The sequence below is a fragment of the Lissotriton vulgaris genome, unplaced genomic scaffold (assembly GCF_964263255.1).
Source record: "Lissotriton vulgaris unplaced genomic scaffold, aLisVul1.2 SCAFFOLD_976, whole genome shotgun sequence".
Taxonomy (NCBI): domain Eukaryota; kingdom Metazoa; phylum Chordata; class Amphibia; order Caudata; family Salamandridae; genus Lissotriton; species Lissotriton vulgaris.
Genome location: NW_028250619.1, coordinates 492,326 through 518,703, shown reverse-complemented (window position 1 = coordinate 518,703; position 26,378 = coordinate 492,326). Strand labels below are relative to the sequence as shown.

General features: G+C 47.5%; 1 protein-coding gene across 1 annotated transcript in view; it reads right to left on the bottom strand.

The window, feature by feature from the left end:
* Positions 1–26,378, bottom strand: part of LOC147663182 (glycosyltransferase 1 domain-containing protein 1-like) — a gene marked incomplete at its 3' end in the record, with an annotated part of 305,663 nt that overhangs the window by 256,364 nt on the left and 22,921 nt on the right. The window lies entirely within an intron of this gene.

Genomic DNA, 26,378 nt, shown 5'->3' with positions numbered 1-26,378 from the left:
TCACTCTCCCAGATTTCTGTCCCCAATACATCTGCTAGATAAGTCCACTCTGGGGTGGCGTACCTTCTGCAGGGCACGCGTACCCTTCTCGATCTTCGTGGACTCTCAGTTCCTGAGTCTGTCGTTTCTTCCTCCTGATCCGATTCTTCAGCGATAGGAGCAAGAGTTCTTTCGTTCTTTCCTTCCGAACTTGGCCTTTTCCTTCTCTCCGGCCAACTGGCTTCGTTACTCTTCGTCTTTCCGCTCCTTGTTCCAGGACCCGTCTCTTGGTCACTCTCAGTTTGTTCGATATCTGTGTCGGATTCCCAATTACTTTCTTCTCCTGAGGCGACTTCGGTCCCACTCGTGTCCTGACCTTCGTCGTCCTGTTCCAACACAGTTTCAGCTTCTTCGATCACCTCCACAGCTTGGCTTTCCCCCTCTATGGCTTCTCCGCTTCCCGCCGGATTCTCATCCGAGAGAGGAGCTGTGTCTTCTGGAGGTGTTGGCACTCTTCGGGTGTGTGAGGCATGTATCCAGTTTGGCAGACCTCCACACTTCACTGCGGTATTCGTGACAAGTATGACTTGAAATGGTCCTCTCCAACGCACATCTAAGCAGTTCTTCCTGACATGCTTCTTCACCAGGACCCAGTCTCCTGGACTCAGGTCGTGGCACAAGTCTTGTACTGATGGAACCTCTGCAGCCTGGACCTGGAGGGACACAGAATTAACGGCATCAGATAGTCCCTTGCAGTAGTCCAAGATCAAATCGTCTGTGATGTTCACTAGCGCTGCAGTCGGAACCGATGGCAATCTCATAGCTCTCCCCATTAGCACTTCATGTGGAGAGAGGCCTGTTCTTCTATCAGGTGTGCTACGTATGCTCATAAGAACTACTGGAAGTGCGTCTGGCCAACTCAGGGATGTCGATGAACAAACTTTAGCCAGTCTGGACTTGATAGTACTGTTAATTTGCTCTACGATCCCTGAAGCTTCTGGTCGATAGCTGCAGTGTAACTTCTGATCGATATTCAAAGCTGAACACAGCATCTTCACCACTTCGCTATTAAAATGAGTTCCTCTGTCCGATTCCAAAGAGGATGGCACCCCAAACCTCGGTATCAACTCTCTAAGTAACAATTTTGCTACTGTAAGTGTATCACACCTACGTGTAGGGTAAGCCTCAACCCATCTAGAAAATATACAGACAATCACTAAAACGTATCTGAGTCTGTTGCATGGAGGCATTTCTATGAAGTCAATCTGCATCCTATTGAAAGGCCCCCCAGACCTCCCAATGTGACTCAATGTAACTGGTGTTCTCTTACCCACATTTAGTTGCTGACAGATCGTACATCGCTGACACACTGCTTCTGCCGCTACTCTAAACTTGGGATTGAACCACGTTTGTCTGAATACTCTCACCATAGCATCTCTTCCTATGTGTGCTGATCCATGCAATTTCCTTGCCATTGGACTAACAAGCTCATTTGGTAATACTGCCCTTCCGTCGGCAGAAACCCAGAAATTCATCTCACTTTTTTCACACCCTGCTGTTTCCCAGCTCTTTTTCTCATCATTTGGTGCATTTTCCTGTACAGCTCTCAATTCATCCCATGTATCCACAGTGTCTAACAACATGGTCAATTCAGTTCTTTCCTGGATTCCCCCCACTTTTGCATCAGTGTGAGAATATCCCTGCTCTGCGCAGTAACGCGCTACTTCATCTGCGTATTTGTTTCCTAGTGATACAAAATCCACATTTTTTGTATGCGCAACACATTTGACCACAGCTATGGCCATAGGTTTTTGCAAAGCCTCTAACAGTAGTTTCACGAATTCTCCATTCCTAATAGGAGAACCCGAGGAGGTCATGTAACCTCTTTGAGACCATAACTGCCCGTAATCATGAACTACGCCGAAACCATACTGGCTATCGGTGTATATAGTGACTCGAAGTCTGTCGCCTGCTAGGCAAGCACGAGTCAAAGCCACAATTTCAGCTACCTGTGCGGAGTGTACTCCTTCCAGGCAAGCGGCTTCTATAACTCTGGTAATCGTGCATACTGCATAAGCTGCTCTCAGCTGACCGACATCGTTTCTTACGCATGAACCATCAACGAAGAAAATTTCGTCTGGGTCTGTCAATGGCTCATCTACAATATCGGGTCTCGGTTTGGTGCATAGTTCAGTCACATCAAGGCAGTCATGCTCTGTACAATTTTCATCGTCCACTTCATTCGGAAGTGGCATCAAGGTTGCAGGATTCAAGACAGAGCATCTCTTTAGGGTCACATTCTCGGCAGCCAGTATGACCTGCTCGTAGCGTGTGAGCCTGCTATTCGTCAGATGCTGAGTCTTAGTCCTGGTCATTAACAGTTCTACAGAATGTGGTACATACACTTCTAACTGATGACCCATAACTACGCTTTCAGATCGTTCAATGCTGACACCCGTTGCAGCTACGGATTTGAGACATCCGGGCAACGCTGCGGCTACTGGATCTAATGTAGCCGAAAAGTACGCCACTGGCCTGCGCGCATCTCCATGGACCTGAGCTAAAACTACTAAAGCGCATCCCTCTCTTTCGCAGCAGTAAAGCAAAAAAGGTTTAGTGTAATCTGGCATTCCTAAAGCCGGGGCACGACATAAGTCCTCCCTCAGCTGCAAAAACGCCATCAAACAATCTTTGTCCCATGGTACCGGATCACTTACTCCTTTGTGCGTCAGTTGTAATAACGGTTTAGCCTTCAGTGAAAAGTTTGCTATCCACTGTCGACAATAACCGACCATGCCTAGAAACATCCTGACTTCTCTTTGTGTCGTAGGCGCGTTCATTTTCATAATCGCCTCTATTCTATCTGGAGACACCTTCCGCTTTCCCTTTTCAATCCTATGGCCCAAGTATTGCACTTCAGTCTTACAATATTGCAACTTACTTGGAGACACCTTGTGTCCGTTCTCGGCCAAGTGATTTAACAAGGTGATGGTGTCTTCTCTGCAAGCTTCCTCAGTTTCTGACGCAACTAGGAGGTCGTCTATGTACTGGACCAGAACTGAATTCTTGGGCAGTACCAGACTCTCAAGGTTTCGTTTCAATAACTGGTTAAAGATCGATGGGCTCTCTGTATACCCCTGAGGGATACGACACCATGTTAAGACGCGATCTTCCAGCTTGAAAGCGAAAAGATACTGGCTCTCTTCGTCTAACGGTATCGAAAAGAAAGCCTGGCACAAATCTATCACGGTAAACCATTCAGCTTGGAACGGTATCTGAAATAATATCACTGATGGATTCGGTACCACTGGACAACATGAGACAACAATGTTATTAATCTTTCGAAGATCCTGCACTATCCTGTATTTTCCACTAGGTTTCTGCAAACCCATGATCGGGGAGTTACATGGACTTCCCACGATCACCTTCAGTATTCCCTGCTTAATCATGGATTCGATCACAGGCTTGATCCCTGCAATCGTCTCTGGCGTTGGCTTATACTGTGGTGTTCTTGGATACTCAGCATGGGGTCTTACCAAGATTTTTACCGGTTCCACTCCTTTGATCAATCCTATTTCTTCCCCAGTAAAATCCCATACCTCAGCTGAGACTTTCTCTCTCAAGTCTTGTGGAAGCTCCTCCACTGTTAAGGTAGGATAAAGTTCCACACACTCTTTTGAGTTTACGACTTTAAAATCAGCGTCCTCATCATTGGTCTGTACTTCTACTCCTTCAGGTGTGCAATGTATCGTGCAATTCAGTTTGCACAGCAAATCTCTCCCTAGTAAGCACACAGGACTAGAATCGCAGATCACGAACTGATGTTCGTCACTGTAATTCCCTATTCTTACTGACACTGGTTCGGTCAAGGGATTTGTCATCCTTTTGTTCGCAACTCCTACCACCTGTACCGTTTCTCCTGATATTGGCAGACCCGGGACTACCGCCGATCTCAACGTGGATCGAGTGGCCCCCGTATCCACCAAAAAGGTTGTAGGACATCCCGCTATTTCAGCCTCTACGTATGGTCCTCTCTGATCTACCTCCAAGGCGGCTCCTAGTGTACAATCTTCCTCCCTACTCGCCCGCTGCCCTGTAAGAGGATCAACGTAGTAGTATTCCTCTCCTCCTACAAACAATGGCATCTGTCTGTAGGTTTTCCCTCCGTTTGAGATGCGAGGTGGTTGAGGAAACGGGGCTCGAGGAGTCTGAGTCCCCCCTTTGACAAACTTGCCCTTCGGGACTGTGGCTCCCTTAACCACGTTGTTCTGAACCTCTTCCTCCTCCTGCTCTAATTCTCCTGACTCAACATTGTAAGGACACTCGCGTCGCCAGTGTCCCACCTCATTACACTGATGGCATCTTGTTGTCTTTTTCAGTGTCGCGATATCCATTCTCGGTCTCGGTCTTTCTTCCTCGTCTCTGCTCTGATTATTCTGTTTCTTTGCTTGCGTCCCTGTTCCCTGTTGCCGCTGTTTATCCTTTCCAGCAGCTTGCATTTGCACTAGCATTAACTTTTCTTTAAGCTTCTTTGCCTTAGAGTCTATCTCGTCACTACAGTACCTTGCGTATCTCAGAATCTCGTCTAAAGGTTTGTTCTGCCAACAGATCAGATGCTGCTGGATCATTAGGCATATTTCTGGTCTCAATCCGAGGACAAACTTTGAAACAAACTGTCCTATATCCTTGGGATCCATCACATCTAACCCGCTGTATTGCTTGAATGCTTTCAGCAATCGCTCGTAAAACTCATGAACTGTCTCTTTCGGCTCCTGAGTAGTTCGATCTATCTTTACCCAGTCTATGTCTTGCACCGGCACTTTCTCCTTTAGCCATGTTATTACCCTCTCGTACTTTTCCATGACTCTAACTGATGGACCATTCGTCCGGGTATCTCTCGGAGGCTCACAATTAGGCCATTCAACACTAAGCTTGCACGCCGTCCACAAATCTCCGGGTACTACGATATCGAACAGTGTGTTCAAATCGATCCACAGTACCTTCGAGATCTTCACGAATCTCTCTACCTGCTTATACCACTCGACGGGATTATCTCTAAGCTTTGGGAAGGAATTGGTGAATGCCGCCAAATCCCCCCTACTCCAGGGCACGTGAACGTAGCTTCCATTCGCGATTTCTCGCAAAGGGAAGGCTTCCATTCGCATCAAGCCTGTGTCCTGGGACTCCCCAAGCACACTCCGTCTAACGGAGCCCTTTCTGGACCATCTTTCCTCCCATCTATCCAGATCTCTCCAAATTCTGATACTTACGATCAATTCCCTGATGTGTACTTTCAGCGCGATCGTTCTGCGATCATCCAAATCCTGATCCGTGCAAGTTAGCCTATGGTTACTCTGTAAAGCCTTAGTTCGTGACAGGTCTACCATGTACCTGTTTGCCAAATTAGATAAGTTCTCATGAGCTGACCTCGCTCTTCGAGTAATATCTTTGGATAGGAACAGTATCTCATCTGGTGTATACGAGGCTAATCTCTCTAATGACACTGTACCATCAATCAATTCATCCAGATCTGCCTTCAAACTCATTACGTCAAGCCGTTTTGCTTTTATTTCCGCTTTCAGCATCTCAGCTCTGTGTTCTTCTCTCATATCTCTCTCACCTCCACTATGTGCCCTACGCCTGAGCACAGGTGAGTTATGAGGAGTCTTCCCCTCTTCTCTTCGTTCCCACCCCTCTAGATCCCAAGCCTTTCCATCTTTGCGCGGGGTATGGTGGAATAATGCTCCGTCCCCCAACCCTACGTTCCGATTTTTCGGCTCGGTTTCTCCAGGTGTGAGATAGGATCCACCGTTCTGTTCTAACCCATTATAACTTGCTTGTTGTCTGGTGTCGCTTAATAAACGATAGGGTCCTTCACGGCCCTCCATGTTCCCGTGATCTCTTTCGTGATCACCGGATGCATGGCGAGACGTTTCGCGACTCCCTATGTTTTCGTGACTCCGACCACTATCCCCGGATGCATGTCGAGACGCTTCGCGACTCTCCATGTTTCCGTGATTCCAGTGTCTCACATCCTCACCTGGGGCATGGTGTGTGCACCTGAAGGTATTCCGGTACTCCTGTGTCCTATGTTCCCCTTCACTGAAGGTGACGCGAGGCACTTCGCCACACCCTGCACTTCTATCTTCGCACATTAGCCTATTGCTGTTATCAGTAGGATAAGTATCTCTTCTGCTTTCTTGACTTCCTCTCTCCCACTCGGGGCTGCTTTCACCAGCTCCACAATGAGAGAGAATCCTGTTATCCTGCTCTCTCCACTCGGATCCCGTTTCTAAACTTTTATTCCGAGCCTCTTCGGCAGCGTCCCATTCTCTCAGGTATTCCCTTAATTCCTTATGGGTTTTCGGTTTAGGACCCCTCAAATCCATTGGTCCTCTTCGACCTCCCTGTTCTACCCTGGGACCCGTTGCGGAATCTAATGGGGTACTCCGACTTTTTGGTGCTCGTATTTGCCTGTGGGGATTCATTGTGGCATTCCTATTCTCCTCTTCTGCTCTTTCATTGTCCCATCGTGCCTGTTCCTCCTGCTGGACCCCTTCCGGGTTGTAGATTGACACAATAGGGCCTATGGTGACCGGGACCTGCAAAGCGTCCGGCATTTGGTATGACCTAGCGCATTGCGTCTCCGGCACCTTCTGGACCACAAATCTTCCCACTACTCTCTGTTCAGAACTAGTTTGGGGTATTTCCTCAGTCTTATTAGCGTCCCACTCTGTTACCGGGATCGACTTATATTCCCCCCACCTAGCTCCGTCCGTTTGCGGTAATATGGGACTCGCAAGTTCACCGCTGTATGGAGGTGGTCTGTCTGTCAATAGCCTCTCTATCAGATCCTCCTCCGACTCGCTTTCCTCATCTTCCTGTTCTATAGGTTTCCTTTCTCCCGTAGCCTCTATCATGGTGAACAGTTTGTCCGCTTCTATCTTCTGCACCCTCCATTTCTTGGCTTCCTCGTCCCATTTAGCATCCTGCACTGCCTTTACCGATCTTCTCACTCTTTCTTGGCGCCTCTTTACGCCCCTTTCGTGTGCTGTTCTAAACCACACACCAAGAGCTTCAAATTGTGTTGGCCTCGGTAGAGGTCTCATTGAAAGCATCGTCGCCTTCAGTTGGTTCAACACTTCTAATTTAAACGTTCCAAATCTTGGAAACGCCAGTTCTTTTTGCCCTTCAGTTAGCCTGTGCCACTCGGAAATCCATAATATCGAGTGTAAGCCTACATTTACTGCCATATGATATGCTGGTGTGCCTTCTGGTGGAGCTTCTTCTCCGACATATAAATTTCTCCTCTTCCTTTTAAAGATTTTTCCTAAACCCTTAAAACACTTCATTTTGATAACGTACGATATTTCTTTCTTATTTACGTCTTGATAACAACCACCAATCTCTGTACGACTCTCGCTAATCAGCCTATCCCAGCACAGTTCTATGCTAACCGACCAATCTCAGCGCGGCTCTACGCTGACGTTACTTCTATTTTCTTCAGCAGCTTCCCTCGTTTCTCAACTCGTTTCACGATTTCATATGCGTTTTCATTCATACACTGAAAAATGACTACTTCCGTCCAAGCGATCACTTTTCTCTGACTGTACGGCCACAGTCTAACTGTAATTGCTACCTCAACTGGCACAGCGTCTTTCCTCTTACGGTCGGACACTTGCCTCAAGTGATAGGTTACTTACACACAGTAAACGTACGACCAGCGTCCGCTACTCATTCACTCACACATGCGCTCCCCCTATCATCGGTCTGTCGGGAAATCAATGGTACCTCATGACCCCCTTTCAATGGTAGACAAATTACTCTGGGTGTTCGATACACCCGAACCACTTAAGTCCTCTGGACATAAGATTTCATCCGGTTGCGCGCGCTCACAACCTTCCCCCAATCACACTACAGGCATTCAACTCCGCTTGACATTACAACACAGGAACAACATAAAACACCGCAATCTTACAACGCATGACCCTTATACTCACTCTCGACCGATTCTGCTGCTTTTCTCTCGACGCACCATCAGCACCGTCTTCGGCTGCGATTCTTCTTCTGGTCGACGATGACTAGGGACCTTGGGGTAAACTAACCTGGCCTAGGTCGTCTTCCTCAAGAAGATAACCATCATTACTCTGCTACCAACTGCGGGGAATGAGATTTTGATATCAATTTATGATTATGATAAATTTAATAAAGAATCCCATTCATCTGTTTGGACCGCTCGTATCTGTCATTGAGGAAAAGACCACCCCCGCATTGGTTAGACAAACCCCATTAACTGACGCCACTCTGAAGAACCACTTACAACTGATAAAGTTTTAAGAGTTTTATATAAAGTTAATTTGAATGCAATACAATCCACTCAGGATAAAATCTCAAAGTATACAAAATACAAAATCAGCTACAATATCAGCCGCTTAAGCTTCGGTGTGAAGTGGTTCCTTCTGCGTCATCTGCAGTAAGATAAAAAATATCATCAAGTTAATCTGTCCCTACTCTATGCTACGTGACAACCCTACTTCGCAAGTTTCTTCCCTAAAAAGGTGTCAGCAGTTTGACTCCCAAAGAAGTTCAAACTCTCTTAGCCTCTAAAGGAAATCTTAAGTTTCAGAAGCAGTACCCTGTCTGCCTACCCATCCGCTCTCTAAGGGTCCTCGGCCTACTGCTCCCTTGCGCTCTGATCTCTCAGCGCATCTGCTCAAGGCATCTACCTTCGCCCTTGCTCTGAGCAATTCGTCTCGCTGTTCCTAATCTCCCAATTGCTCGTTGCTAATGGTTCTGCCCTCCTCCCCGGGGTGCTGTCCCTAAAATACACAATCACAGTGTGGGTGGAACGCCCCTTGACGCCCACCACGGACTTTCCCCGATGATGTCAACTTCCTGCTTCTTCCATTGGTCCACTCCTTGCGTCGTTCGTTAAGTTGACCTTTTTCTTAGATGTCATCTTCATCATCTCATCGTCGACTTTTATTGATCCTTTCAGATCGAGTATCATATGAATTTAGACAAGGCTTTAACTCTATGTCTCTTAACTTGACCCTGCTAGGTCCTGTGAATGGTCTTGTCAAAACATAGTCCACATTTAAAGTGTCTCTCCTCACGTTCAAGCAATAAGCTCCGTCCGGTATTGTCACCTTAAATCTAACAAGTGCTAGACTTCTCGGCTCTCACGTCCACATCAAGCTATTTACGACTTTTACAAGCCCACTAAATTACATACATTTGACTATGCTCCTTCGCACTCTTGACCAGTTAGGTTACAAACACAAATGACCTAAACTCTTCCAACATTCCTACAGAAACCCTCTACACAGTATAACCTTTGGCATACATTTATATACTCGTACTTTAGCAAATAGACTTAGTTATACTTGAATACATTTTACATCGGATATATATTACATAGAATACGATTGCGTAGAGTATAACTTATGCACTCTCCTTGGTTACATCGTCATGTAAGTTCCTTATACATTCATCCACGTTTCTCCGTTTAAAGTTACACACGTACACGAATTCTACTGTGCACGTTCTACATTTCCTAAGCATTTCTACATTACCCATCATGTATACGGGCCTTCTAAATCTAATGCATTTTAACATGTAAATACATTTACATTTCCTATACCATGTTATCACATTCGTTGGCTTTTATGTTATAATCGCCAACTTAACATTACGATATGCGTTTCATTCCTACGTTTATGACATATACGTCTAGATATGGCTACGATATACTTTGCATTCAAATTGCGCTCTCTCAGAGGAAAGGGGTTCTGTTGATCTCACTGCCTTCCCAAAGGAAGCAAGAGTCAGCACGAGGAGCCGTGGGGTGCAGGCAACGAAGGAAGATTGGGGTGAGCAGGAAAGGTACGATAAAGTCCCTTTGCCGTGATGCTAGATGCCGACATCTTCTGACAGCCACAAATGCTAAAACCATTTAATGAAAAGCTGCAATTTTAGGATTGGGAACTTTAGGTTAAGAGAATACAAATTGGAAACATGAATCTCGACAGACTCAGAAATGTCTGTCAATTGCTTCTCTGCTTTCCAGATTCACATGTTTGAGTGCGGGTGTGACCATCTTCATGTGCTGTGACTGCTTCCTCTTTATTTACTGCTGTTCCCAAAAGTTTCGATAGCGCCATGAAGCCCATGGGCGTACGTGCGCTGAATAAATTAAATTTAACATAACATAACATTTAATGTCTATATAGGAACACTTTGCCATAAATGTATGCTTATGTGCGTCGTCGCAGAGGTTTCATTGATCAGTTTGGAAATAAACAAAAATTTACGCTGATGAAGGTACAGAAATAGAGGTCGCACATAAAGATCTTTTTCCCTCTGAAACCACGGGTGAAGTGGCTGGGGCACTAAATAAAGTTACAGGCACCGCTGTAATTTGGATACAGAAATCACCTCCGTTTATTAAACCCACAGATCACAAGTGGCAGAAGTGCCCTTAGCAAAGGTGCAGACAGAGAAACATGGCAATGTAACGCACTCCTAGTCTCAATTATCCTTCGGAGAGTTTGTCTCGCCCCCACTTCCCGCACTCCCTGACCATGTACAGTTCGAGCTGGCCCTGTGCAGTTAAAACACTGACCATTCAAGTAACTCACACCCCAAAATTAACTCTTACTGGTGCTGCAGGTTACATGATCTTGTTATATAACTTGATGGCACAAAAATGACACTCAAAGGCCCTACCAGGTTTCCATCTACGCCCAATGGGTCACACCCGGATGTTGCCAACAAGCGCTTAATGTAGCTTTGATGGATTTTAGCCCTCAACACCCTATCTCCCAGATCTCACTGACATACTCAACTTCCTCAAAATCACTTCTTATGAAGATTACGTCTTCCCGTCATTCGTCATCAAAGCGCTTTCTCTAGGGATGCTGTGTTACCCCTACTTACAACTGTCAATCCCTCCCTTACTCAAGGTACCAGAAGCTCCCAAGCCCGGCCAGATCCTCCCACTCCTAAAGAAACCTACTCTAGACCCTGACACCCGCGCCTAATACCGCTCCTTCACTCATCTACCACCTATCGGCAAGATCAAGGTAAGAGCAGCCGACGTTCGTCTCCGATACCGCATCAGTGCTAACATCTCCTGCACGACTACCAGTCTGGCTTCAGATCACGCTGCAGCACGGAAGCCGCTGCCTTACATATTGTAGACGACGCCTTCTTGTTCACAGATGAAGATGACCCCAGCTATCTGATATCGCTGGACCACTCAGCTGCCTTCAACATAGGCACCATCCCACCCTCATACGCACCCTGGAGTCTCGAATGGGGTTCACCAGCAATGTTCTTCTCATACCTTTCCGACTGTCACCAGTTTCTTCACACGGGCTCCTGCAGGTCTCAAGAGCCCCATCACCTGAGGGGTACCACAGGGCGCCATGCCGTCTCCTATCATACATAACCTCTACATGGAGCTGCTGGGTGATAACAGCATCAAGATTCACACGTTTGCCGATGATGCACGACTGTACTTGAAAGCCTCCTCCGCTTCAGACATCCAATGCCTTGAACACCGCCTGCTCATCCTCCAGACCTGGATCTTTAGCGCCTCCTGAAGCTCAACGCAGTGAAGACACAAGTCCTATTGTTTGCCAAGAACAATAAACAAGATACTGTGCAAACCTGCCTCAATTACAAGACCACAGAAAGCTTCAAACTCCGATTTTCACTGATTGCCGTCACTGGGATTCACCCTGAAGACCAACGTCACCCTCAAAGAACTCTCAGCCAAAAAACAAAGATGGTCTGGGACCAGCTCTCTCTTCAGAAGAAGTTCAAACAATTTCTTCAAGAAATCGACTTCAGAGCTGCCTCTCATGCCATGGTAGTGTCCTAATCCATTGGCTCCCAGACCCCACGTCTACCTGCTGCAGCCCGCCCCATACAGGGCCTGAAGATATATGATCAACCCCCCATCCTGATGGAACCCCATTGGCTCCCAGACCCCACGTCTACCTGCTGCAGCCCGCTCCATGCAGGGCCTGAAGATATATGATCAACCCTCCCCCCCCATCCTGATGGAACCCCATTGGCTCCCAGACCCCACGTCTACCTGCTGCAGCCCGCTCCATGCAGGGCCTGAAGATACATGATCAACCCCCCATTCCTGATGGAACCCTATCGGCTCCCAGACTCCACGTCTACCTGCTGCAGCCCGCCCCATACAAGGCCTGAAGATACATGATCAACCCCCCCATCCTGATGAAACCGCATTGGCTCCCAGACCCCACAACTACCTGCTGCAGCATGGCTCATGCAAGGCCAAGTATAGTGCTCCCAGAATGCTCTTTGATTAGATGCAAATATTTGCGGAAGCTTGCAAGCAAGATTGAGGATGCTTTGTTTTCAAAATAAAATGTTCACAAAAAAAGGCAAACACATTTCGCTAAATTACTGTCAAATTTTTTGTATCATCTCTTTGTGGCATCATTTAGAAAAATTTGTTGATGTATGATAGTATTTCCTGAAAATATTCATAATGGAAAATCAGTGTAAGCAGTTTTAATAAGATTATGGGAAACATAAAAATAAACAAGCATTGATAAAGTCAGTGGGTCTGAAATTGTTAGTCAGCCTTTTGGTTTTGCCAATGCGTGACTTGTTTTGGCGTGGTTTTTGTAAAACCTTATTAGTGTGGGAGCGGCCAGGTCCTCACCATTATAACAAACATTGGCAAAAGCAAAAATAGTTTTGATCTCAAAAAGCACACATTGCACAGTAAATCCTGGAACTGAACAAAACGGCTGTGTGTCGATATGCTCCTTGTGAAAGTACAGAATGCTGTCACTCACAGTAAAGCTAGCCGATACAGAGACAGAATTTTAATAAACACAACAGGTCATAGTTAACACCAGACCTAATTTGGGACCCAATTATTAAATAAAGTCTCAAAAGTGCACCCATGTCCTTGCATTAGGTGTAGATATACAGCGTTTGTGAATTCACAAGACTTTACAGAAGTAGACCAAGAAATAGTACTCCTAGAAAAAAAATGTGTGAACTGCATTTTAGCATGAGCAAATATGCAGGTGTAGATGTGCTCATGCAAAAACCTGAGTCTTTGCAAGTTCACTTTCCCTCAAACCACTTTCTCCCAATCCTGGAAGAAGGCACTGACAGACACTCCAACCCTGGAACGTTTGCTTACCATTACCTTAAGCCCCAGTCTGTAGATTTGTGGAAATGTGGCAACATAAGGGAATTGATAGTACTCAAACCCTACTATGGTATGGTCCCTGGCATAAGCAGAGAGGCTATACCGGAGCTCTTATATAATGGGACTGCTGCCATAATTTGTTGCCACATTACATGGCACAAATGGGACAAGTGGAATTTGTTACATGACAAGTAGAGTTACAGAGCAACCTGCCCCATGGACAGGTAGATATTTTATTAAATTCCGCACCCCTGAAGGCCGATTCATCTCCTGTGAAAGAGATCACAATAGTCCTGGTCAAAGATGGAATTAAGTTAGAACTGAACTCCACCCTGGATTTGACACAAGGGAATTCATTAGGAATCATAACCCCCTTAATGTCTGATGAGCTCAGCACGACCAGCAGAGCCGGCGGATGGAGACTTGAAAATTCTTCATCTATTTATTGGGTCCCGACTCCGCCAAAGAGATCTACAGAATCATGTTATGATCGTCTCTTCCACTGAGGTCTGTGTGGAACTCTTTTCCTGCAATGACCATGAATTGCTCTGAATCTCTGTTCTAGATAGGTCACACCCATTCATTGAAACATGAAGGTGTTCCCTAAATTCAGGAGCTAAATGGTTCACACTTGAATCTGCGAAATGATCATTGATCAACAACGCTGTCACTGGTTGATTCCGGCACTCCTTTACGTTCAGATTTGATGTGGCTGATAAGGGATCCCCCGACGCATGGACCTGGGACCTTAAGTGCCCTGGTCCCTCATGCTGTTGCAACACTTTTGTCAAGTTTAGGATCTGATCTGGAGATCCTTATCGGAGCTTTACCGTGTTCTGCTCCTCTCACTAAATTCCTCCAAAATGGGCCCAAAGGAGCTCAGCCACAAATTCACCCATGTCTTGCTTCCTCCTGTGTGGCTTAAGTATACCACATGCATGTGCTCTGCAGAGCCCCAAGCAGCCTCACTCCTGCTCTGTGGTGGGAAGGCAGAATTGTCCTCCTGGGAGGAAGTTTTCCAAAAGAGACCCGTCAAGGTCGCGCCTGCAAGCCTCACTGACCCGAACCACAAGCCACACCAATCAGAGCTTCGAAGCAGACAGGTGTACCCGGAACAGGTATAGAAAACCCTTTCAGTCTTAATGCACACCACTGGAAAACAGGATTCTAACTGGTGTAAAGGAAATGTAATGGTGTTGAGTACTGTCATTTGAAGATCTAAAATACAGAGCTGAAAGAAAAATGCAAAAAGGAGAAAGAATGTGAAGAAAATAACCAATGGCAAAGTAAATTATCCCCCCAGCTACTCTGACACGAAGGTGTTTTTCTATTTAGGTAAATGTGCACAGGATCACCCAAAACGCAGTCACAGGTCAGCTCACCACAAGATGAAATGGGCTGGCCCACTGCCACGTGCTGTATGCTATGGTGAGTGGAAGTAAAAAAGAGAAGGACAGCAGAACCGACCAATGGAAGAAGGCTCCGCTCTGTATTTACATGTATTATTTATTTGTGATTCTTTATAATTAAATGAGGCTGGTAAACTATCAAAACTGGCTTTAGGCCAGACCTAAAACAAGAAGTTCAATCAATTTATCCCTCCTCTTTGCTCTTTAATTGTTTTCCTGTTGAGACCTAGCTGTTTGGCTGGTTCCCGGTGGCGCTACCTGATAGCTAAAGAGGAGATGGGTTGTGGACTTCCCCCTCGGCCAGACTTTGGGCTGACCCTCCTACGTCTCTCCATTCTATCTACCGCCTACCCATTTACCCCATCCCCTTACCCTTCTAAGCTCCATTTATTTTGTCTTGTACACTCTTGAAATGTTTTTTTAGTAACTGACGTAATGTGTAACTGATGTAATTTTGTAATTTCTGGGGAACCTTATGTAAAGCGCTCTGATACATCCGGGTCTAGCCAGCACAATGTAAAACTCTCAAAATAAAAATAAATAAATAAATCATCAATCAAAGTGGATTTATAGTGTGCTACTTACCACCTGTGAGGGTATCCAGGTGGTGCGAGGGGGGTGTAGAGGGGTGGGAGGTGCCGTAGCTCCAGGCCATCAGTTGGACAGCCAGGTTTTCAGTTTCTTCATGAACTCTTAAGGTGTTGGGGCGGTTCGGAGAGGGAAATCGTTCTAGTGTTTAGTGGCCACCTGGGAGAAGGTGTGGCTGCCGCTTGTGCTTCTGAGGGTGTGCGGGGTGTGGGCAAGATAAAGGGACACGTAGCGCAGCTGCCTGGTGCGTTGGTGGAAGTTTACTCTGTTGTTGAGGTGGATTGGTCTGGTGTTGTGGAGGGTGTTGTATGTGTGTGTACCATGTTTGAACCGGCATTGTTTGTTAGTGGGGAGCCAGGGCAGTGTTTTGAGGTGGGGGTTATGTGGGTTCACCTGGGTAGGTCGAGGACAGGCCTTGCTGCTGCATTCTGAATGGTCTGGAGCCTGTTTAGCTTCGGGAAGTGACCCCCGCATATAGGGCGTTGCCGTAGTCCAGGCGGCTGGTAACGCGAGCTTGGATGACGGTCTTTCTGGTGTCCGTGGGGAGCCATTTGACATTTTCTTCAGCATGCAGAAGATGTGGAAGCGTGCGGAAGAGTTGTCATTCACCTGTTTCCTCATTGTGACCTTGCTGTTGAGTACGATGCCAGGTTTTTAGCGTGTCCGTGGGTGTGGGGGGAGGGGCGAGTTCAGCTGGCCACCAGGTGTCGCTCCTGGGGGAGGTGGTGCCTCAGAAGAGGAGTACATCTGTTTAGTTCAGCAGCACTAAGGTCTCAATCTCATTACAATTCAACAGATGTGACCAGCAAACAAGGCACACTGCCATGAAAATTCTCATTAATCTCAATTTCGATTTAAACTTCATATTATGGAAGCTGTTTTGTTTAGTAGAGTCGCTCAGCTGAAGAAATGATTCTTAATTTTATAGTACACCTACTCCCTTCAGTTTATTAGCAATTTCCGCAATTCATTTAAGGCTTCACATATATTAAATGATTTAATTTGGCACTACGTTAACTTTCCTAAACAGTTTTATTTGCTCTTAATAAAACAGTAGACGAGGTAGAACTAAAGCTGCACATCGCAGCCCCAGCAGAAAAAAAATGCAAGCAGCAACAAGAAGTAAATACAAAGCTTGTCTACCTCTCTTACCATCCATAACCCTGGCCAAATTAAGCAGAAGCATCAAACTCAGACCTGTCCCTGAAATGATGAAACAGTCTCTTCAAGAACATGGGATTTAGAATAAGACAGGGGAGGGTTTCTTGGGTCTGAGGGTCAGAGGAGATGAGGTAATGTGACCACACTGCAGTCTTTGAATGACCCCTTCTCCTGATCTGCAGGTATTGGGGCCATCCACAGGACCTATAAAAAGCAATGTCTTCCCGCAGTGTGTGCTAGAAGCCGCTTAATGTGGACTCACTGTGGGAAAATGTAGAAGTATTCAATTTTGACCACAGGTGTTGGGCTATTTCTCTAGATTCTGTTGCTTGCAGGGAACACCTAGTAGTTTCAAAGTTTATATTTACAAAAACAGCGGCTCCCGCCTATTAAATACCAGCTCTATATTCAAGAAACCTTGCAGCCGCCTGAATCAACAAATTCAGCAAGGCCTCCAGGGTTCAGGGGTCTGGGTAAGTCAATACGAATGATTACTAAGGAGGTAGTCGATGGACTTGTGTTCACGTGAGACAAGATGGTAGATCGTCTCTCGCAAGCGAAGCGCCGGCTGAGACAGAGTTCTTCTAAAGTCAACATTGAGATGTAGGACACCAGCGAGGAGTCTCTACAGCGGCACTCGAATAACAACAATCACAGTTTCTGGTACTAAAACTGTCGCTGTGACACGTTCTTGACCACTCTAGGTCGTGGGCCACGCTTTACGTGGACCACTGGTTCTACAGACTCTTCCTTGGTGTAAAGGTTGCGGCCAACGCGAACAAGACAGACCTGCATCTTGGAATCAACTGGTCACAGTCAGATGTTTCTGGTTCTGTGGAGGAGCTCTCAGTTTCTAGCGCCTTACAGTCAGGTTTCAAGGCACCAGGAAACTTCATAGGTCTGGAAGTCAGGATCTCTCAGTTATGCCTAAGATATTGTGGGTGGCCTCGGGGGCCTTGTTTCTCTAGTGCATCATGAGGGGCATTGTGGGGACCCGGGCCAACCCAATGTCCACGTGGCTACTTTTGTTACAAGTAGCGTAATGCAAAGCACTTTGATTTACAAGCAGAGCAAGCGATCACAATCACTGGCACTGGTGCAAGGCTAACAGTTGTGGGACATCAATGCCATACTACGTAGACGTCAAACAGGGGACCCCCAACTATTTTTGGTCCAATACATGGTGGACCATGCTTGAAGCCTCATCAGGGCGGTAGGTTGGATGGCCCACAGGGGATGTGGGGAGAGATCTGAAATCTTAAGAATTTGCTAGTGAAGTGGGACAGCCACTCAGTGTCCCTAGTCCATGCTGCCCACCTGCACATGCCGTAATCTTCTTGTCAGCCTCGTCTAAAGCAGAGATGACCCCAGTTCATGACGGAGAACTTCTAGGGCAGCAATGGAGCTGGTGTTGTCATCTTACTGGGGCATCCTTTGGTCTACAAACTCTTCAGGCTGGCTGTGGCCTAGGAAGGCTGTCACCACAGCTTGACCATAGGTGTTGGGGAGGGTGGGGTGGGGGTGACAGGGAGTACCGATGGCAATAAGCCACACAAACTTCAAAAACGCACTCTACAGGTCCACAAATGTATCTGGGTGTTGCTGTTTGAAGAAGTAGTTGCAGAGGCCCCATACATATATATATATATATCAGTAAAGGTGGATAGGAGTGCAGTGCCCAATCTGCAGGAAGCATGGCTTGAAAATATACGCTGAATAGAGCTGAGAACTGGGCATGTTTACAAGCTTCTAGTTCAAGGGCCAAGAAGTATCAATAGGGAGCAACGAGCATGATTTCTAGAAAAGTACCAGTCCAAAAACAGAAAACAGCCCCTGAATTGATTAGGCGGGTTGCCAACAGAGGCTCAAGGTTGTTAAGAGAATTATTGCCTACGGTTCAAGGATAAAGCAAAACCAAAGGGGATGATGGACGGAGCGTTGACAATACAAGCACTCACCCCCAGTCAACTGATCTGGGTTTAATCCATCACCGTTCTTTAGCTCACTCCGCCACCCCAGTTCAGACATGGCCATATGCAAATCAGTCTGACCCTGTGCCTCATGGGAACAGTCCAGCCCGAACTGCCAAGCCATGTCTTCCCTGGACCGGAATCAAGCTTCTCAGGACCGGTTCAAGGATAGCCAGAAGCAGGCACACCCCTCTTGGGTGGACTCTGTAGATGCCTCTAGCAAGGAAACGGAAGGTTGGATGAAGGGCAGTAACGTAGCAGGTTATGATGGGCTGTACAGTTTCTTCATGAAGGAGCACACCTTGAGTAACTGCTTTACAGAGTTGCCCCAGCTCCTGACAGATTGCAAGGTCACTGTGCCCAGAGAGCTTGGAAGGAAGATGACTTCTGGATCAGCATCAGAGTACCCAGGAGTGACTACATGAAGGGTGGGTAAGCATCAGAGTACCCTGGAGTGACCACATGAAAAATTAGACCTCACTGCCTTAAACAAAGCCCTATGCTTCAATGTCCCTTCAGATGAACTTAATGTTGAAACTGCTGCTGAGACCACGCAATCTTGGCTCTCCAAAGCCATTGATTTATGTCTTCCTTTATCTCACAGGAAACTTAACAATCATCACCCCCCTGCCCCATGGTTCAATGACTCCCTTAAAACTGAAAAATCTAAATGCAAAGCGCTGGAGCGGAAATGGCGGAAAAACTATCTACCTGAGCTAAAATCTACTTACATCAAGGCCAGAAATAACTATCACACTTCGTGTATTAAAGCCAAAGCAGCCTATGTTTCCAAAACTATAACGGAAGCCACTAATCGCTCAAATACGCTCTTTGGCATGGTTAAAGAACTGGCAGGAGCCAAAACAGTTGTTACTCCCCGACCTTTAAACAACAACCAATGCAACAATCTTGCACAATTCTTCAGAGGGAAAATTGAAAAAATTATTTTGGAAATGACTGTTCCCAACTCAGACAACAGCTCCCCCACTAACCATGAGGACACTGTAACCCCCTCTGTTCTTACGGACCATCTAGACTGTTGGCCGCCTATAGATATGGATGAACTGAAATCCAGTCTTGATAAAATCAAATCAGGATCACCCAATGACCCCTTACCTATTACCATCATAAAACAACTTGATACCCCTCATCTGCAGGTAATTCTGAATACGCTAAATGCCTCACTCTCACAATCCATCGTACCAGCCCGTTGGAAACATGCACTCGTGACCCCTCATTTAAAAAAGCCTATGGCGGACCCCGAGATCCTGGCAAATTACAGACCCATTTCTCTCTTACCAACCTTCTCCAAAATACTGGAAAGACACGTCCACTCACTACTTTCACACTTCACTGAAAATAACAACTCTCTTCACCCTTCCCAGTCCGGTTTTCGAACCGGCTACTCTACCGAGACAGCATTACTAGGAGTCACAGAGAAACTCCGTCAACTCTTAGATGACGGCCAGACAGTCGCACTGATTCTATTAGACCTCAGTGCGGCGTTCGACACCATCTCGCACAAACGGCTGGTGCACACGTTAAAAAACTCAGGTATTGGTGGTTCGGCACTTGATTGGATCACTTCCTTCCTGGATAGTCGCACTTTTCAAATTATGTCAACCACATCCCGCTCCCAAACCTACACTGCACCGCACGGAGTTCCCCGAGGCTCGATACTCAGCCCGCTATTATTTAACCTTTATGTTAGACCTCTTGCGGATATAGCTGACCAAGCTGGACTAACTCTTTTTACGTACGCAGACAACTCACAAATTATTTTCGCCCTCACTAACTCCAATCCCCTGGCACCCTACGACCTCAAATTAGGTCTCAGTAATATTTCCAATTGGATGACAAAGAACCAGCTGAAACTTAATGGTGACAAGACCGAGGTACTTATCTTGAGCAAACAGGAAGACCTTTGGAAGCTTTCTCACTGGCCCACTCAAAAGGGTAACCTCCCAAAACCGATCAGTCACATTCGGAACCTGGGCGTCATTATTGACGATACACTGCCTATGCACCAAAATACAGTCAAAGTGAGGGCACTCTGCTTTACCATTCTAAAATGGCTTAAGAAAATCATATGGATGTTGCCCGTCTGCACTCAAAAAACTGTAGTTCACGCACTTATCACGTCAAGACTTGAATATGGCAACATTCTCTACCTGGAATCAAACAAAGTCGTGGTCCCGAGACTGCAGCTAATTCAGAACTCAGCTGCAAGGCTACTTTGTAAAATTCCTAAGACCTATAGCATCTCTGGGTATCTCTGAGAATTACATTGGCTCAGGGGGGAGAACCAGATCAAGTTCAAAGCCCTGAGCTACATGTTCAAAATAAAGGCAGGCACAGCTCCTCAATACCTTCAGGCCTTAAATCGCCCCTACAAACCTTCCCACTGTCTAAGATCTGAAACTCTGGGTAACTTTTTTGTGCCTAGGATCAAACTTTCTAGAATGGGGGGGAAGATCTTTTTCTTTCTTGGGCCCGTCCATCTGGAACACACTCCCATCGAGCATACGTAAAGAAACAGACTATATCCGGTTTCGCAGAAACCTTAAAACCTGGTTGTTTGATCAGTAAGATAACCCGCAGGACCTGCTAGCGCCAATTCATGTTCGCTCCGGCGCCGGGAAACCCTTTTTGGGTAGCTGTGCGCAATATAAAATCAATAAATAAATAAATAAATAAATGAATGAAGGATGGGTCAGCACCAGAGTACCCAGGAGTGACCACATGAAGGGTGGATCAGCACCAGAGAACCCAGGAGTGACCACATGAAGGGTGGATCAGCACCAGAGAACCACGAGTGACCACATGAAGGGTGGATCAGCACCAGGGTACCCAGGAGTGTCCAGACGAAGGGTGGATCAGCACCAGAGAACCTTGAGTGAACACATGAAGGGTGGATCAGCACCAGAGTACCCAGGAGTGACCACATGAAGGGTGGATCAGCACCAGAGTACCACGAGTGACCACATGAAGGGTGGATCAGCACCAGAGTACCCAGGAGTGACCACACGAAGAGTGGAACAGCACCAGAGTACCCTAGGAGTGACCAAATGAAGGATGGATCAGCATCAAAGTACCCAGGAGTGACCATATGAAGGGTGGATCAGCACCAGAGTACCCAGGAGTGACCACACGGAGAGTGGATCAGCACCAGAGTACCCAGGAGTGACCAAATGAAGGGTGGGTCAGCACCATGGTACCCAGGAGTGTCCAAATGAAGGGTGGATCAGCACCAGAGAACCCAGGAGTGACTACATGAAGGGTGGATCCCCACCAGAGTAACCAGGAGTGACCACATGAAGGGTGGATCAGCATCAAAGTACCCAGGAATGACCACATGAAGGGTGGATTAGCATCAAAGTACCCAGGAATGACCACATTAAGGGTGGATCAGCACCAGAGTACCCAGGAGTGACCACATGAAGGGTGGATCAGCACCAGAGTACCCAGGAGTGACCACCTGAAGGGTGGATCAGCGCCAGAGTACCTAGGAGTGTCCAAATGAAGGGTGGGTCAGCACCACGGTACCCAGGAGTGACCACATGAAGAGTGGATCAGCACCACAGTACCAAGGAGTGACCACATGAGGTGAGGATCAGCACCACAGTACCTAGGAGTGACCACATGAAGGGTGGATCAGCATCAAAGTAACCAGGAGTGACCCCATGAAGGGAGGATCAGCACCACAGTACCTAGGAGTGAACACATGAAGAGTGGATCAGCATCAACGTAACCAGGAGTGACCATACGAAGGATGGAATAGCACCAGAGTACCCAGGAGTGACCACACGAAGGATGGATCAGCACCAGAGTACCCAGGAGTGACCCAATGAAGGATGGATCAGCATCAAAGTACACAGGAGTGACCACATGTAGAGTGAATCAGCACCAGAGTACCCAGGAGTGACCACATGAAGGGTGGATCAGCGCCAGAGTACCCAGGAGTGAACTCATGAGGGGAGGATCAGCACCACAGTACCTAGGAGTGACCACATAAAGGATGGATCAGCATCAAAGTAACCACGAGTGACCACATGAAGGATGGATCAGCATCAAAGTACCCAGGAGTGACCACACGAAGGGTGGACCAGCACCACGGTACCCAGTAGTGACCCAATGAAGGATGGATCAGCATCAAAGTACCCAGGAGTCACCACATGAAGGATGGATCAGCATCAAAGTACCCAGGAGTGACCACATGAAGGATGGATCAGCATCAAAGTACCCAGGAGTGACCACATGAAGGGTGGATCAGCATCAGAGTACCCAGGAGTGACCACACGGAGAGTAGATCAGCACCAGGGTACCCAGGAGTGACCAAATGAAGGGTGGGTCAGCACCATGGTACCCAGGAGTGTCCAGATAAAGGGTGGATCAGCACCAGAGAACCCAGGAGTGACTACATGAAGGGTGGATCCCCACCAGAGTAACCAGGAGTGACCACATGAAGGGTGGATCAGCATCAAAGTACCCAGGAATGGCCACATGAAGGGTGGATTAGCATCAAAGTACCCAGGAATGACCACATTAAGGGTGGATCAGCACCAGAGTACCCAGGAGTGACCACATGAAGGGTAGATCAGCACCAGAGTACCCAGGAGGGACCACCTGAAGGGTGGATCAGCGCCAGAGTACCCAGGAGTGTCCAAATGAAGGGTGGGTCAGCACCACGGTACCCAGGAGTGACATCATGAAGGGTGGATCAGCACCACAGTACCAAGGAGTGATCACATGAGGTGAGGATCAGCACCACAGTACCTAGGAGTGACCACATGAAGGGTGGATCAGCATCAAAGTAACCAGGAGTGACCCCATGAGGGGAGGATCAGCACCCCAGTACCTAGGAGTGAACACATGAAGGGTGGATCAGCATCAACGTAACCAGGAGTGACCATACGAAGGATGGAATAGCACCAGAGTACCCAGGAGTGACCACACGAAGGATGGATCAGCACCAGAATACCCAGGAGTGACCTAATGAAGGATGGATCAGCATCAAAGTACACAGGAGTGACCACATGTAGAGTGAATTAGCACCAGAGTACCCAGGAGTGACCACATGAAGGGTGGATCAGCCCCAGAGTACCCAGGAGTGAACTCATGAGGGGAGGATCAGCACCACAGTACCTAGGAGTGACCACATAAAGGATGAATCAGCATCAAAGTAACCAAGAGTGACCACATGAAGGATGGATCAGCATCAAAGTACCCAGGAATGACCACACGAAGGGTGGACCAGCATCACGGTACCCAGGAGTGACCCAATGAAGGATGGATCAGCATCAAAGTACCCAGGGGTCACCACATGAAGGATGGATCAGCATCAAAGTGCCCAGGAGTGACCACATGAAGGATGGATCAGCATCAAAGTACCCAGGAGTGACCACATGAAGGGTGGATCAACATCAGAGTACCCAGGAGTAACCACATGAAGAATGGATCAGCATCAAAGTACCCAGGAGTGACCACATGAAGGGTGGATCAGCACCAGAGTACCCAGGAGTGACCACATGAAGGGTGGATCAGCATCAGAGTACCCAGGAGTGACCCCATGAGGGGAGGATCAGAACCATAGTACCTAGGAGTGACCACATGAAGGATGGATCAGCATCAAAGTACCCAGGAGTGACCACACGAAGGGTGGACCAGCACCACGGTACCCAGGAGTGACACAATGAAGGATGGATCAGCATCAAAGTACCCAGGAGTCACCACCTGAAGGATGGATCAGCACCACAGTACCTAGGAGTGACCACATGAAGGATGGATCAGCATCAAAGTACCCAGGAGTGACCACATGAAGGGTGGATCAGCATCAGAGTACCCAGGAGTAACCACATGAAGAATGGATCAGCATCAAAGTACCCAGGAGTGACCACATGAAGGGTGGATCAGCACCAGCGCACCCAGGAGTGACCACATGAAGGGTGGATCAGCATCAGAGTACCCAGGAGTGACCACATGAAGGATGGATCAGCATCAAAGTACCCAGGAGGGACCACATGAAGGGTGGATCAGCAAGAGAGTACCCATGAGTGACCATATGAAGGGTGGATCAGCACCACAGTACCCAGGAGTGACCACATGAAGGGTGGATTAGCACCAGAGTACCCATGAGTGACCACATGAAGCATGGATCAGCACCATAGTACCCAGGAGTGAACCCATGAAGGTTGGATCAGCACCAGAGTACCCAGGAGTGAACACATGAAGGGTGGATCAGCACTACAGTACCCAGGGGTGACCATATGAAGGGTGGATCAGCATCAGAGTACCCAGGAGTGACCACATGAAGGGTGGATCAGCACCAGATTACCCAGGAGTGACCACATGAAGGGTGGATCAGCACCAGAGTACCCAGGAGTGACCTCATGAGGGGAGGATCAGCACCACAGTACCTAGGAGTGACCACATGAAGGATGGATCAGCATCACAGTAACCAGGAGTGACCACATGAAGGATGGATCAGCATCAAAGTACCCAGGAGTGACCACATGAAGGGTGGATCAGCACCAGAGTACCCAGGAGTGACCCAATGAAGGAATGATCAGCATCAAAGTACCCAGGAGTGACCACATGAAGGATGGATCAGCATCAAAGTACCCAGGAGTGACCACCTGAAGGATGGATCAGCACCACAGTACCTAGGAGTGACCACATGGAGGATGGATCAGCATCAGAGTACCCTGGAGTGACCACATGAAGGGTGGATCAGCATCAAAGTACCCAGGAGTGACCACATGAAGGGTGGATCAGCACCAGAGTACCCAGGAGTGACCACATGAAGGGTGGAACAGAGCACCCAGGAGTGACCACATGAAGGATGGATCAGCATCAAAGTACCCAGGAGTGACCAAATGAAGGGTGGATCAGCACCAGAGTACCCAGGAGTGACCACATGAAGGGTGGATCAGCACCACAGTACCCAGGAGTGACCACATGAAGGATGGATCAGCACCACAGTACCCAGGAGTGAACCCATGAAGGGTGGATCAGCACCAGAGTACCCAGGAGTGAACACATGAAGGGTGGATCAACACCAGAGTACCCAGGAGTGACCACATGAAGGGTGGATCAACACCAGAGTACCTAGGAGTGACCACATGAAGGATGGATCAGCATCAAAGTAACCAGGAGTGGCCACATGAAGGATGGATCAGCATCAAAGTACCCAGGAGTGACCAGTGTCTACATTAAATGATAATACATACAGGCGTAAAAGACAGGAAAGTGGCCATTGGTGTGATAATACACACTGATGGAAATGACAGGACAGGGGCCGTTGGTGCGATAATACACACTGGCGTAAAGAACAGGACAGGTGCGATAATACACACTGGCGTAAAGGACAGGTGCGATAATACACACGGACGTAAAGGACAGGACAGGGGCCGTTGGTGCGATAATAGACACTGGCGTAAAGGACAGGACAAGGGGCATTGGTGCGAATATACACACTGGCGTAAAGGAGAGGACCGGGTCCATTGGTGCAATAATACACACTGGCATAAAGGACAGGACAGGGGCCGTTGGTGCGATAATACACACTGGCATAAAGGGCAGGACAGGGGCCGTTGGTGCGATAATACACACTGGCGTAAAAGACAGGACAGGGGCCGTGGTGCGATAATACACACTGGCTTAAAGTACAGGACAGGGGACATTGGTGCGATAATACACACTGGCGTAAAGGACAGGACTGGGGCCGTTGGTGCGATAATACACACTGGCGTAAAGGACAGGACAGGGGCCATTGGTGTGACAATACACACTGGCGTAAACGACAGGAAAGGGGCTGTTAGTGCGATAATACACACTGGCGTAAAAGACAGGACAGGGGCAGTTGGTGCGACCACGGAGGACGCCACGCTACGGAGCCGGCCTTAAATTATTTCCCATGGATTTGAACATATGACTGAATACAGGACATAGGAGTACTCTTGCTAAAAGTTTCACTAAATACAAACAAGACAGAGATTTTATAAGGCAATCTGAAACTAAGTTGGATGCCATTGGGGAGAGACTTAAAAACATCTGCTACAGTCC